The sequence below is a fragment of the Perissodus microlepis genome, chromosome 12 (genome assembly GCF_051167445.1).
Source record: "Perissodus microlepis isolate ML-2025 ecotype Zambia chromosome 12, ASM5116744v1, whole genome shotgun sequence".
Taxonomy (NCBI): domain Eukaryota; kingdom Metazoa; phylum Chordata; class Actinopteri; order Cichliformes; family Cichlidae; genus Perissodus; species Perissodus microlepis.
Genome location: NC_140472.1, coordinates 35,288,430 through 35,303,199, shown reverse-complemented (window position 1 = coordinate 35,303,199; position 14,770 = coordinate 35,288,430). Strand labels below are relative to the sequence as shown.

The 14,770-nt window shown below is 40.5% G+C and overlaps 1 pseudogene; it reads right to left on the bottom strand.

Moving 5' to 3' along the window:
- Window positions 1-8,470: 8,470 nt before the first annotated feature.
- LOC146376773 (uncharacterized) lies at window positions 8,471-14,770 on the bottom strand (annotated as a pseudogene).

The following is a 14,770-nucleotide window of genomic DNA, read 5'->3' as shown; positions in this document are numbered from 1 at the left end:
TACAGTTGTTTGCTAGGTGTCCAAACCCTGACAGTTAAAGCACCTCAGAGGTTTTGGAACATGGGCTCGTACTGGATAACTAATTGTGAAATGCACTTCACCCACGTACACACACGCACAGTTGTTTGTCGCCAGATGCCACGTTTATTTCTAGTTTTCATTTGTTATGACCGTCCACAGTCTGACAGCTCCGGTCTCAGCTGATTTCCAGCTTCCCCTCCGCTCCTCTGCCGTCTCACTATAAAAGGGGAAGGAAACCATCATCAGTCCAAACGCCATCAGCTGTTCTCACCTGCGTCTCCAGCACCGCCCCGTTGAGCTCACTGCACCACTCCTCCCCTGCAGCCGCGCCCGGGACACGGACTCCGCCACACTAATGAAACCCAAAAACACTTTCCTTGGCAGATTTCCTTCTTCAAAGTGTATCAGGATTCTTATGGCCCGTCTAGGTGCGGCCAGACCACAACATAAAGGGTGATCCATCCCCGTCCAACCCCAAGCAGCACTTCACACAATTAATACTTTGTGACAGTGATTTATTTACAATGAGTGCATTTAAACAAAGGAAGGGAGCAAACTGAGTGGTGTCCCAGAAACGATGTGGGCTTCATAGATAATTGGCAAACCTTCTGGAGGAAACCTGGTCTTGTTAGGAGAGACGGCATCCATCCCACTTTGGATGGAGCAGCTCTCATTTCTAGAAATATGGACAAATTTATTAAACCCCCCAAAATATGACTATCCAGAGTTGGGACCAGGAAGCAGAGTTGCAGTCTTACACGCCTCTCTGCAGCTTCTCTCCTCCTGCTACCCCCCCAAAAACCCATCTCCATAGAGACTGTGTCAGCTTCCAAAAAGACAAAAAACAAACTAAAAACCAGCAACAAACAACTTAAACATAAACAATCAAAAAGAAAGAACAATACAGTATCCACATCTGAACCAAAGAGTAAAACAGTGAAATGTGGATTATTAAATATTAGGTCTCTCTCCTCCAAGTCTCTGTTAGTACATGACTTAATGATTGATCAACAAATTGATTTACTCTGCCTTACAGAAACCTGGTTGCAGCAGGATGATTGTGTTAGTTTAAATGAATCAACACCCCCGAGTCATTCTAACTACCAGAAACCTCGAAGCACAGGCCGAGGGGGCGGTGTGGCAGCAATTTTTCACACCAGCCTATTAATTAATGAAAGACCAAGACAGACTTTTAATTCATTTGAAAGCCTGATGCTTAACATTGTCCACCCCAGCTGTGAAACTCAGAAACCAGTCTTACTTGTTATCATCTATCGTCCACCTGGGCCTTACACAGAGTTTCTGTCTGATTTCTCAGACTTTATATCTAATTTAGTTCTGAGCTCAAATAAAATAATTATTGTGGGTGATTTTAACATCCATGTAGATGCTAAAAATGACAGCCTCAACATGGCATTTAGTCTGTTATTAGACTCAATTGGCTTCTCTCAAAATGTAAAAGAACCCACCCACCACTTTAATCACACTCTAGATCTTGTTTTAACATATGGCATAGAAACTGAACATTTAACAGTGTTTCCTGAAAACCCTCTCCTGTCTGATCATTTCCTGATAACATTTACATTTACAATAATTGATTACACAGCAGTGGAGAGTAGATTTTATCAAAGTAGATGTCTTTCTGAAAGCGCTGTAACTAAGTTTAAGAATATAATCCACCCACTGTTATCATCTTCAATGCCCTGTACCAACACAGAGCAGAGCAGCTATCTGAACGCTACCCCAACAGAGGTCGATTATCTTGTTAATAATTTCACCTCCTCACTACGTACGACTCTGGATACTGTAGCTCCAGTGAAAACTAAGGTCTCTAATCAGAAGTACCTGACTCCGTGGTATAATTCTCAAACACGTACCCTAAAGCAGATGACTCGTAATCTGGAGAGGAAATGGCGTGTCACAAATTTAGAGGATCATCATTTAGCCTGGAGAAATAGTTTGCTGCTTTATAAGAAAGCCCTCCGCAAAGCCAGAACATCTTACTATTCATCACTGATTGAAGAAAATAAGAACAACCCCAGGTTTCTCTTCAGCACTGTAGCCAGGCTGACAAAGAGTCAGAGCTCTGTTGAGCCAACCATCCCTTTAACGTTAACTAGTAATGACTTCATGAACTTCTTCACAAATAAAATTTTTATCATTAGAGAAAAAATTACCAGTAATCATCCCACAGATGTAATATTATCTACAGCTACTCTTAGTACCATTGATGTTAAGTTAGACTCTTTTTCTCCAATTGATCTTTCTGAGTTAACTTCAATAATTACTTCCTCCAAACCATCAACGTGTCTTTTAGACCCCATTCCTACAAAACTGCTCAAAGAAGTCCTGCCATTGATTAATTCTTCGATCTTAAATATGATCAACCTATCTCTAATAATCGGCTATGTACCACAGGTCTTCAAGCTGGCTGTGGTTAAACCTTTACTCAAAAAGCCATCTCTAGACCCAGCAGTCTTAGCTAATTATAGGCCAATCTCCAACCTTCCTTTCATATCAAAAATCCTTGAAAGAGTAGTTGTCAAACAGCTAACAGATCATCTGCAGAGGAATGGTTTATTTGAAGAGTTTCAGTCAGGTTTCAGAGCTCATCACAGCACAGAAACAGCTTTAGTGAAGGTTACAAATGATCTTCTTATGGCCTCTGACAGTGGACTCATCTCTGTGCTTGTCCTGCTAGACCTCAGTGCAGCGTTCGATACTGTCGACCATAATATCCTATTAGAGCGATTAGAACATGCTGTAGGTATTACAGGTACTGCACTGCAGTGGTTTGTATCATATCTATCTAATAGACTCCAATTTGTGCATGTAAATGGAGAGTCCTCTTCACACACTGAGGTCAATTATGGAGTTCCACAGGGTTCAGTGCTAGGACCAATTCTGTTTACATTATACATGCTTCCCTTAGGCAGCATCATTAGAAGACATAGCATACATTTTCACTGCTATGCAGATGACACCCAGCTCTATCTGTCCATGAAGCCAGATAACACACACCAATTAGTTAAACTGCAGGAATGTCTTAAAGACATAAAGACCTGGATGGCCGCTAACTTTCTGCTTCTTAATTCAGATAAAACTGAGGTTATTGTACTCGGCCCTGAAAATCTTAGAAATATGGTATCTAACCAGATTCATACTCTGGATGGCATTACCTTGGCCTCCAGTAACGCTGTGAGGAACCTTGGAGTCATTTTTGACCAGGACATGTCCTTCAACGCACATATTAAACAAATATGTAAGACTGCTTTCTTCCATTTGCGCAACATCTCTAAAATTAGAAATATCCTGTCTCAGAGTGACGCTGAAAAACTAGTTCATGCATTTATTACTTCCAGGCTGGACTACTGTAATTCATTATTATTAGGATGTCCAAAAAACTCACTGAAAAGCCTTCAGCTAATCCAAAATGCTGCAGCAAGAGTACTGACAGGGACTAGAAGGAGAGAGCATATTTCTCCTGTTTTGGCTTCCCTTCATTGGCTTCCTGTTAAATCCAGAATTGAATTCAAAATCCTGCTCCTCACATACAAGGTCTTAAATAATCAGGCCCCATCTTATCTTAATGACCTTGTAGTACCATATCACCCTATTAGAGCACTTCGCTCTCGCTCTGCAGGCCTACTTGTTGTTCCTAGAGTATTTAAAAGTAGAATGGGAGGCAGAGCCTTCAGTTTTCAGGCCCCTCTTCTGTGGAACCAGCTTCCAGTTTGGATTCGGGAGACAGAAACTATCTCTACTTTCAAGATTAGGCTTAAAACTTTCCTTTTTGCTAAAGCATATAGTTAGGGCTGGACCAGGTGACCCTGAATCCTCCCTTAGTTATGCTGCAATAGACGTAGGCTGCCGGGGGATTCCCATGATGCATTGAGTTTTTCCTTTCCAGTCACCTTTCTCACTCACTATGTATTAATAGACCTCTCTGCATTGAATCATATCTGTTATTAACCTCTGTCTCTCTTCCACAGCATGTCTTTTATCCTGTCTTCCTTCTCTCACCCCAACCGGTCGCAGCAGATGGCCGCCCCTCCCTGAGCCTGGTTCTGCCGGAGGTTTCTTCCTGTTAAAAGGGAGTTTTTCCTTCCCACTGTCGCCAAAGTGCTTGCTCATAGGGGGTCATATGATTGTTGGGTTTTTCTCTGTATCTATGAAGCGCCTTGAGGCGACTTTTGTTGTGATTTGGCGCTATATAAATAAAATTGAATTGAATTGAATTGAATTGAAATTATAACTTCGGGGTGAACCCAAGGCCAAAACAACAAACAAAAGGTAGCCTATCTCAGGAGTAAATACAACTTACCTATTCAAAAGAACTAAACCAAACGACAATTACTTTCCTCCCTACCTAACAAAAACAGGAGAAAACTAATCAAACAAAAAGGCGGTCCACCCCTACATGCTCCTACATTAAACCAACATAGTGAAACACACGGTCTGCCGGCTGGGTTGGGCCGAGGATGAATGACCTGGCAGTCCCTGGTGGTGTCTTCTTATGCGCTGCCTCCCAGTTGTTAGCCAGTCGGTACGATCCATCCACCCTGGATGCACCAATCATGGAGGAGCACCTGCACACTCAAATTTACATATTAATAATTACAACAACAGTCATAACAGGATACTTTCACTATCCACCTTAAGTCCTTCTTTTGTTGCTTTCATTCTGACCACAGAAATCACATTTCCTCCTTTGATTTTGCTTTTCAGATCATCCATTTTCACACTAATGGGCACCCCAGAAATGACCCCCTTGCATCCACCTCCCGTCTGTGCACCCACTTGCCCAGCATTTTCTACTTTAAACTTCCCCAATTGTTTTAAGTTCAAAGCCTTGTTGAGCTGCTCTTCATTCACACATTGCACAAGAAGATTTCCATCTGAGAGTACCTTAGCAGAAACTATATCTCCCACTTTACTGTTAAGTTCAGCTGTCAACACGAACGGACTCAGTTTTTTAATATGGACTTGTGTTCTTTCATTGAATCTCAGAACAACAGACATTCTTGTTCTCTCTCTAGCTTCTAAACAATCATCCCTACCACTACTGCTCCCACCTCTTTTACGCTTTTCCCTCCTCTGCTCACCTTGCACTTGCTCCAGAGGCATTTCCTCCTCTTCGTCAAAATCAACATAGTCTTCCCAGCTGCCCACAGCTGACCCACTCACGGAACAGTCGTGCTCAACCGCTGCCACGGGTGAACTGCCAACCAGGTTTGAATTTTTGGCATTGCTCCAACCAGTTTTGCCAGCAGACGCCGCTGCCATCCGTCCTCTCTCCTCCATCCTCCTTCCCGCGCTTCTTCCTTCCGATCCAGCCCCGGGAAACTCCGGCTTTCCTTCCTGTGTGTGAGCGAAGGGGCGCGGCCCACTTTTCCTTTGCCTTCCGCGCCTCGGGGAGAGCGTCATAAACCATACGTCAAGTTACAGTCAAAAAATGCATCAAAATGATTCAAGCTGCGGTCAACAGAAGGTTTCCCCTCATGCTCACCCTACCTTTCTGCTCATCAGCATCAGATGCTGTGAACAGGTGAGTGCAACCACATTTATCACCTAACACACCCATGAGTCACACCCCACACCCGTGCACCAATACATTGAGTGCATTTAAACCAACCCACTTAACCAAAAAAGGAACAACTCATACGGCTCCTACACTTGGCTTAGTCCATCTCCTAACAATTAATTGCAAGCATTCACAACCACAGACTGGTCTGCTTCACTGTTGTTTCATCCTCTATGACCAAATGTCAGGCATAGTGTTGCAGGTCACCGCTCCAGGATTACAGACAACTTGACATTAACCACACAACTGCAAATAATCTTTTAAATCTTACTTTACTGACCCTTTTCTTTTGTAAAAATTACAGGACACATGGTTCAGCCCTTGCAGAACTTAAAGGCCAGGAACTGGATTTCATTGATATATTTTGTATGAATTTTGCTGTCTATGTTCTATGTATCATATAAATAAAAAGATATTTAGCAAAAATCTGTTTTAAACCTAGTTTTTATATGCAGAATGTTATAGTAAAAACTCGCTCTCTCTCTTTTTCTGCTCTTTCTTTGTTTCTCTCTCTCTCGCCGTCACTCCTAAAACTTCCCCCTCTTCCTCTGTTTGACCTTTTTGCTCCTCTTTCGCCTCATTTCCCTGATTTGCTCATCGTACTTTTCTATCAGAGCTTCAAAGGCCTTTGTATTTGTTTCTCATACTTTTCTTCTAGCTCTTCTCTTTCTCTTTGTTCCTGCTCTCTTCTGATTTTTTCTTCTTCTCTTGTTTTCTTTATGTATCTTTCTTTCTCCTCCTCATATTCTTCTTGGAGCTGTAGGAGCATTGCTTGTTCCTTCTCTCTTCTCTGCCTGTCTTCTTTGTATTGTTTGTTCCACCACTCTTGTCTCTCCATTTCCCAAGCATGCTGTTTCTTTCTCATCTCTTTTCTAGTTTGTTCTGTGGAGGTAAACACAGACAACACGAGAGCTCTCGATTAACATTCCTACTTTATTGCGCATCACCACACAACTGAATACTTTCCCCTCTAAAACACAGCAATAACACTTCCTGAGAACTGGGTGTGGTGGAGCCCTCCAGTGGTCCACCACAGTTTCAACTTTCTCTCAGTGATTTCTTTGGACTCTGATTCAGATTTGGTTTTTTCTCCAGAGCTTCAAGTTTTTGTTCCCATTCCTGTTGTTGACTGTCCTCCAGTTGTCTCCTCTCTCTGATCAGGATTTCTCTTTTTTCCATTTCTTTTTTTTGGTCTTCCAGCACTTTATTTAATTTTTCTTCCTTTTCTTTGAGTTCTTTTTCTCTCCTTTTTCTCTCTTCTTCAGTTTCAGCTCTCTGTTCTTCAAGTCTTCTTCGCATTTCTTTCATGTCTTCCTCATGTTTCCTTTCAAGTTTTTCTCTTCTCTCTTCATCTTATCGTCCATCTCCTTCAGGATCCTCTGCATTTCCTTCTTTATCGCAGTTTCAGCCTTTTGCAGCATCTCATTGGTGTAGCAGTTGCCTCCATTGTACTTGTACGTGTCAATCTTTGTTATCAGCTCGCTGACTTGTGTGAAGAAAAAACAATAATTTTCCATTATAGGATCATTCTTTGTGATTAACAACAGTGAATGATCTAATGTACAGTTTAATTACTATGCAAAGAACGAGAAAAATACCCCACTATTACGATGGTGCTGATTGCCAATAATGTCCTTTGAATGGACTGATATCCAAAGCAGATGATTTAGTCCAAATCAAATAATGTCCTTTTACCTTTATCACTTCCAAGAACTGTTTCTGGATTCTTCTTTTGAGACTCTACCATTACTTTTGATCTGGTTTGCTTGTGATCTGATCACAAACATGACAAAATCATAATACTTAAACACAAAATAGTGTATTTGTTTAGAGGTGTTTTGTAGTGGTTAATTAGCTTTACAACAAATGACGACGTATAACTTAGAAAACTAAATAATCCACTTCAAATAACCTCCATTAAAATGATCAAATGTTTATTTTTATGCATCTTTAGGCTTTCATGTTCTCAAGATCAATGTAGGAGACATAACTACATGTATTGATGATCGCTGGGTTTTCATTTGTTTGGTTGCTATGGTGATGCGTAACGGGAGTCACGTGGGTGCTAGCGGTGACATTAAGAGGGCGTTGTCAGTCTGTCATTCACTGGTTTGATTTTGACAGAGAGGAGGGCTGGGTAGCCGTAGTTTTTGTTGACCGCTGCACAACGAGTTTCCCCTTGTTGCATTAGAGCCTGCGATGTTTTAAGAGTCTGAATCAGGAGCAGATCACGTTACTCTGTAAACTCTCAAAGCACTTTAATAAACAAGCAAGCAATTCCACCTCTTGAATTATTGCGTAAAGTTGACAGCGCGTCAGGCAAAGAGGCGGGCTCCATCCCCGGCCTCTAGCGACTGTGGAAGTCGCTACAATCAAGGACAAACAACAGATCCAATAGCTGCTGAATGAAGTAGAAATTATAAAAGTTTCTTCACAAAGGTTGTGTCTACTGAGGTTCAGGTGGCAAAGGCTCACAAGAAACCGAGACACAGCTCTCACAGAGCTCCTGGATGTCTTCATTGTCCTTTCCAAAGTTACCAACAGCTGGATCTGTGGGATCTGAGTCCACAGTGAACAGAATCATGGTGAAGTCATTGACTCGAGAGCTGAATGTGTTCTGGATGGTCTCTAACTCTCTCGTCTTCATCAGTGAGGGGAGCCACAGGTAGGACCAGGATGAAGGCATGGACACCCTCAGGATCACAGAGGGAGATACACCTGAGTGATTCCTCCATCACTGCCTCCTGAGGTTTTCATATTTCTATTCTTTAAAAGCAAAAACCTTTATGAAAAACATGGAAAAATTCAAAACTCGCAGTAGAGAGAGAGAATGCAACAATTCCAATATTTATTTTCCACTTTTAGATTTTATTTATGCAAAATGCGTTTTAATGTAGCATTCAGGGAAACGTTTGATATTGTTGACCATTAGATTTTATTATAATGATTAGCACATTTAACAGTTTCAGCAATGAATTAATCACAAAGGAAAGAATTTACTGCAAGTACACATAAAATATCACAAATAAATTCAACATGTTAGAAATTCTTCAACAAATGGAAAATGAGAATTTGACATGATATTGTGACTGTTAATGGAAATGTTTACAGCTTCTGTCATTATATCATAACAGCAACTCTGAATTAAAATGAAATCAAACTCCACAAGAAAATACTACCTAGTCATGAAAGAGTCTACCTTTAAAATGAGAGAGTGAATAAAAAAGGTCAAAATACAGAAAAAAAACATGCAGATTAATTTTTTTTACGTCAGTTCAGCTGCTGAAAATTGTGGAATCATATTATTTGCTGTTACTTTATAAAGCTAAGAACCTTCTAACATACAATCAGACAAACTGGAGAACATGTAAAATAAAAAAGCCAAGAATGTGAACACAGCTACATGATGCACTGTGACGGAGGCCTGTAGATGCTGCTGGGGTTACAGAACGATCAGTTTGTAATATCAGTGAATAATATTTATTGTTACAGCAAAGAAGAACATCAGCTGATGGTACACTTCTTGAATTTTACCACCGTGAGGTCAAGATAATCATCCTTTTCTTTTTGTTGTTTTTCTTTCAGGGTTTTGATTTCCTCTTCTTTTTTCTTTTCTTGGTCTTCTAATGTCTTGCACTCTTTGGTGTGTTCGTCCTGTTTCTGTTGCATTTCTGTCTCATGCTGTTGCTTCAGAGCGTCCAGCTCCTCATCATGTTTTTCTTTCAGAGTTTCGAGTTCTTTATTATATTTTTCTCTGAACTCATTGAACTCTTCAGCTTGTTTTCTGGCCTCCTCTTCATAAATCGTTTTCATGTTCCCCATTTTGTTCTTGTAGTTTTCCTCTAATTCTTTTCGCTCCTTCTCTTCTTGTTCTCTTTTGAGTCGATCTTCTTCTTTTCTTTTGTTTTCATTGTTTTCTCTTTCCTGTTCGTACTCTTCTTGAAGCTTCTTCAGTTTCTCTCTCTCCTTCTGACGTCTCAGTTCATCTTCTTGATGCTGTTTTTCCCACTGCACTTTTCTTTCCTTCTCCCAAATCTCTCGTTTTTCTTCCATCTCTCTTTTAACCTCCTCCAGTTTTCTGTCAGTGATTTCCTTTTCCTCTGATTCTGACTTGATTTTTTTCTCCAGAGCTTCTCGTTCTTTCTTCCACTCCTGTTGTTGACGTTCTTCCTGCATTTTTCTTTTCTTTTCTTCCTCGTCTCTAAGTTCTTCTTCTCTCTTCTTCTGTTCTCTCTCAGATCTTTTGATGTTTTTCTCCATTTCTTGAAGCTGCTTCTCTCTCTGTTTTCTCTCTTTTTTAATTTCATCCCTCTGTTTTTCCATTCTTCTTTGCAGGCTCTTCTTTTCTTCCTGATGTTTCCTTTCAAGTTCTTCTCTTGCTCTCTGCATCTCTTCTTCTTTCTCCTTCAGGATCCTCTGCATTTCCTTCTGTATCGCTGCTTCAGCCTCTTGCAGCATCTCATTGGTGTAGCAGTTTCCACCATTGTTCTTCACCATGGTGTCAATCTTTGTTATCAGCTCGCTGACTTGTGTACGGTTTTGTTTGTCACGGTTGTTGAACACGTGGTATCTTCCTCCACAGTCAGAGATCAGCTTCTTGAAGGAATTATCACATTTTGTATCAATGTACTCATCAATGGTCAGATCATCAGCTTCCAGATCGTCTCCTTTGGTTAAAAGAATGATGGTGAAGTTTTCTGAATTCTTGCCAAAGAATTCCTTGATCAGTTTCAGTGTCTCCTTCTCCTCTGCTGTGAACCTGCCGATCTGTATCACCAGCAGGAAGACGTGGTCCTGGAGCCAGAAGACTGACACATTTCATCAACTCCTCATAAACTTCTTCATTTGACAGAGTTGTGTCAAAGAGACCAGGAGTGTCGACCACAGCAACAGGACGACCGTCCACTTTACCCTGTACTTTCTGACAGTATGTAGTTACTGACTTTTGGGCTGATTCAGCTTTAAACTCTCTCCTTCCTAGAATTGTGTTTCCTGAAGAACTCTTTCCACAGCCAGTCTTTCCTATCAGGACAATCCTGAGAGGCTCTGTGTTCATGTTCTCATCATCACCTGTAAAAGAAGTATGTATGGGGCTAAATTAGACTCAGGAGCTATTTTCTTGATAATGAAATACATAGCAGAGTATCACATTGAGAGAACAGTAAATATCAGTTACAGTTTACTTACCAGTGTCTGTGACCTTTGACCTCCTCTCATTAAGCTCCTCCTGTAGAGAAATTATTTTTGTCTGCTGTTGTGAAATTTGATCCATTTTTCCGAATCCAAATGTTGATGTTGTGTAACAGAATTGTTTGTTTTTGTCTGGTCTCATCTTTTCCACATGATTCAACAGTTCTGGGATCTGCTGTTTGTTCTTGATGTTGAGAACAACATATCGTCCTCTGTAAGTCTGACAGAGCTTCTGAATGTCTGTGTCTTGTCTTACAAAGTTAAAAACAGCTGGATCTGTAGGATCTGAGTCCACAGTGAACAGAATCATGGTGAAGTCATTGACTCGAGAGCTGAATGTGTCCTGGATGGTCTCTAACTCTCCCTTGTCTTCATCAGTGAGGGGAGCCACAGGTAGGACCAGGATGAAGGCATGGACACCCTCAGGATCACAGAGGGAGATACACCTGAGTGATTCCTCCATCACTGCCTGCTGAGGTTTTCCATACAAGGCAGGCAGCTCCACCAGGGAAACCCAACGTCCACACACCTCTCCCTGATGTTTAACACACTCTGATGAGTTGGAGGCTGAATGAAGCTCAGTCTGACCTAAAATGGCCTTGGCTGCTGACGTCTTCCCTGCTCCTCTCCTCCCACACAGAACCAGGTTTAAATGTTGTTTCTTGTGCTCAGACACTGATTTTATGGTCTCTTCAGTGACTGTGAGGAATTTTCCTTTGAGGACAATCTGCATGTTCTCAATCTTCTCCATTAACTGTTCCCGATTATTTTCAATCATGTTGTAGTGTCTACCTTCACAATCTCTGAGGACTGATGTAACAGAATAATTTGTCACCTCTTTATCTGTGATGATCGCCATGGAGTGTTTAAAGGCATCCTCACCAAGAAAACTCAGGATGAATTTAAGAATTTTTCTCTTCTCTTCAGTGAAATCAGAAGGTTTCACCATCAGCAGCAGAACATTTGGTCCAGGAGGACAGAGACTCACACAGCTCTTCATCTCTTCTCTCGCTGCTTTCAGAGACAGACTTAAGAAGTCAGGAGTTTTCACTACTGTTAATTGTTTTCCTCTCCACTCTCCATGGAAAACTTGCTTGTTTTGAATTAAACTTGAATAATAGGAAGTTTTTTTCTTCACAATAAAGTTACAGAATTCTGTCTTCTTTGCTGAGTTTCCTCCAAACAGCAAAATGCAGAGTCTACGTCCTGTAAAGGAGCAAAGATACAAACAGGAAATTACTCTCAGACTGTCTGACTGATCCTAAAAGCCTTTTGGTCTTTCTTCACTTTTTTCATCTTCAGTAAATGCTGCTTCATGTTTTTGGTGGATCGTTCCTTCTGAGCACTTTAGAAAGTGTCTTTATGTTAAAATATCTACAGATAGAGTTTGGGGTTTTTACTTACCAACAGGCTGAGGATAATTCAAAGTAACAGGAGCTTCTTTTCTTTGTTCAGCGCTGGTGTGCTGACAGATCACATGTGTTCCATTGTTCATTTCTACAATGTGTTCCATGTTTTCTAGTAACTCCCAAATGTTGAGGTTTTCAAGCTGCAGTGACTTGTGTTTACATCGTCTGATCATTTCCTGTATAGGTGCATGATACATGACAGTATGCCCTGAACCTGGATGCATCTCTCTGGGTGGTGATATCAGAACCAGTGAATGATCAAAGGAATGATCACTGAAGAAGTTCAGGACTCTGCAGAGTCTCGTTTTTTGATGCTCAGTGAAGTCTTCAGGCTGTAGAACCAGCAGGAACACATGAGGTCCGGGATCAGAGAGCCTCACACAGTTTTTCACATGTTCCTTTAATTTCTCCTCAGAGATGTTTGGATGAAGTAGATCTGGAGTGTTGATGAGAAATATTTCTTTCCCTTGAATGTGTCCACTGACTCTCACACATCGGTCCAGTTCTTCCTCAGGGTTGAACTTGTTCTCTCCCAGTATAAAGTTCCCCACTGAACTCCTCTCAGACCAGCTGTTCCCCAGCAGGACAGCTCTGAGCTCAGACACTGAAACGACAGCAAACACAAACACTGAACAAAGAATCTTTCAAAGTTAATACAAGCAGCAACAAAATTATATCATAGGTTGTAATTTATTTTTAATAAGTTCTCCCCTGTAACCGTTGAGTTTTAATTATTGAAAATTTGTTCTCTTGTTAAAATATGTGTTATTTTTTCTAGTATTTATGGACCATTACTGAACCATAGATATATATTCATATATGAGAATACTACATAAAGTTTGAGAGTTGACCTCTGTTAAAAGCTCAGTTTTACATCCACAGTGTTATAATCTGAAGACCAATTTTTTTTTTCTTGTTTGGCACAATTTTATTTCTATAATCTCTTTTGAGCATCATTGTCACAGAATGCATCAGTTTCAATAAATTGCACCAACTTCATGTCTGTGGCATAGAGCTACACAAACACTGGTATCCTGAATGTTTGATCTGTTAACATGAAGTTAAGGAGAAATTTGATATGCTGTAACCTCTCCCAGAAATGACACCCAAAAGTTTACATAAAATAGTTTTCTTCACTTTTCTATACATTATATTAGCTTTAAATGTAAAGAGAGAAAGCAGAATCCGTGCACTAAGAGGTTTTCATTATTCCAAACAGGCTTCTGTGACAGGTTGAAGGACTACTGCATATAAAACTGTTCAGTTAATACTCATTCATATCAGTTGATATAAGGATGAAAATAATGTAAATATGGTAAGAAAATGGTTAAGAGTTTATTATTTTTCATGTTATATTAATGGCTTTCATGTTATTTAAGAGAACTGCAATCTATACATCAGTGATCGGCTAGTAAGCCTTTTCTGGGATCGATTAGTAGTGTCTCTATTCTCCACTAGGGGGCTTTCGCGCGTTCTCCTCACTGCAATAAACTACTGCATGAGAGACGCAAGTCATAATCACTCTCGTGATTCTTTTCCCCCTGTTTTCAGGTAAAAGTGTTTAAAAGTTGATATATTTCCAATGTGTACACTGTTAAGATATTTAAGAGGTAATCCTTCATTGTTTTGTAAGCTTTAGAAGCATTATATTACAGTTTTGTGCACATGTATGTGGCGGTTTTGAGCCTCAGTTTTGTACTGTGTAATGGCCATTAAGATAACGGCAGGAGCTAAAAATGCTGCGATTGTCAGCCATTTTGTCAGGTAACCTGCTCAAGTATATGTATAGTAAGCACTTTAGTATTTCGGTTTATTATTTAGTGTTTTTCTTCCACCATGTGACATTTAGCAGTACAGAATGTGAAACGTTTCTGCTCATTTTCACTGCAATAAACTACTGCATGAGAGACGCAAGTCATAATCACTCTCGTGATTCTTTTCCCCCTGTTTTCAGGGGTATAACACTTCAACTTCCTGCTATATTTTGTCTTCACCTGCTTCTGCCTAATGTCTTCCACCTTAAATTGCCCAGTTAAAGTTTGCATTAAACATATTCTTTTCTTTAAAAACTCACTGTAGGGTGGCAGAAATTCGATGCTGTTCCTGCGACGTCTGGGAAAAGTGTCTTGTGGTCCTGCAAAGATAAAGAAATAAATAACTCTTCTTTCATTATTATTAGTAGTTGTAGGAGCCATTCTTGGGTTAATACCTTATGTGGTCGCTAGAGGTCACCTTTTTCTGTTTTGATCATGTAAAGGTATTTAAGGTAGACGCACGTAATCGGCGTCAGGTGTGTCATTAATTGTAAGAAGGCAAACAGTTTGTGACCGTTGCGCTGTTATGTTAAGTTGATACGGAATAAAGACCAAAAAGGACAAGATACATACTGCTGGATTTATTGGACTGTTTACTTAATTCATGCATACCAGTGACATCGCGTCACCCCCGTTAACGACCACCTCAGTGGCTTCAAGCGTAGGCTTAGCCTCTACAGTAGTAGTTTATGCACTGAGACATAATGTGTTATCCTGCAATGACTACATCAGATGGAAGAAAGCACTTTTAA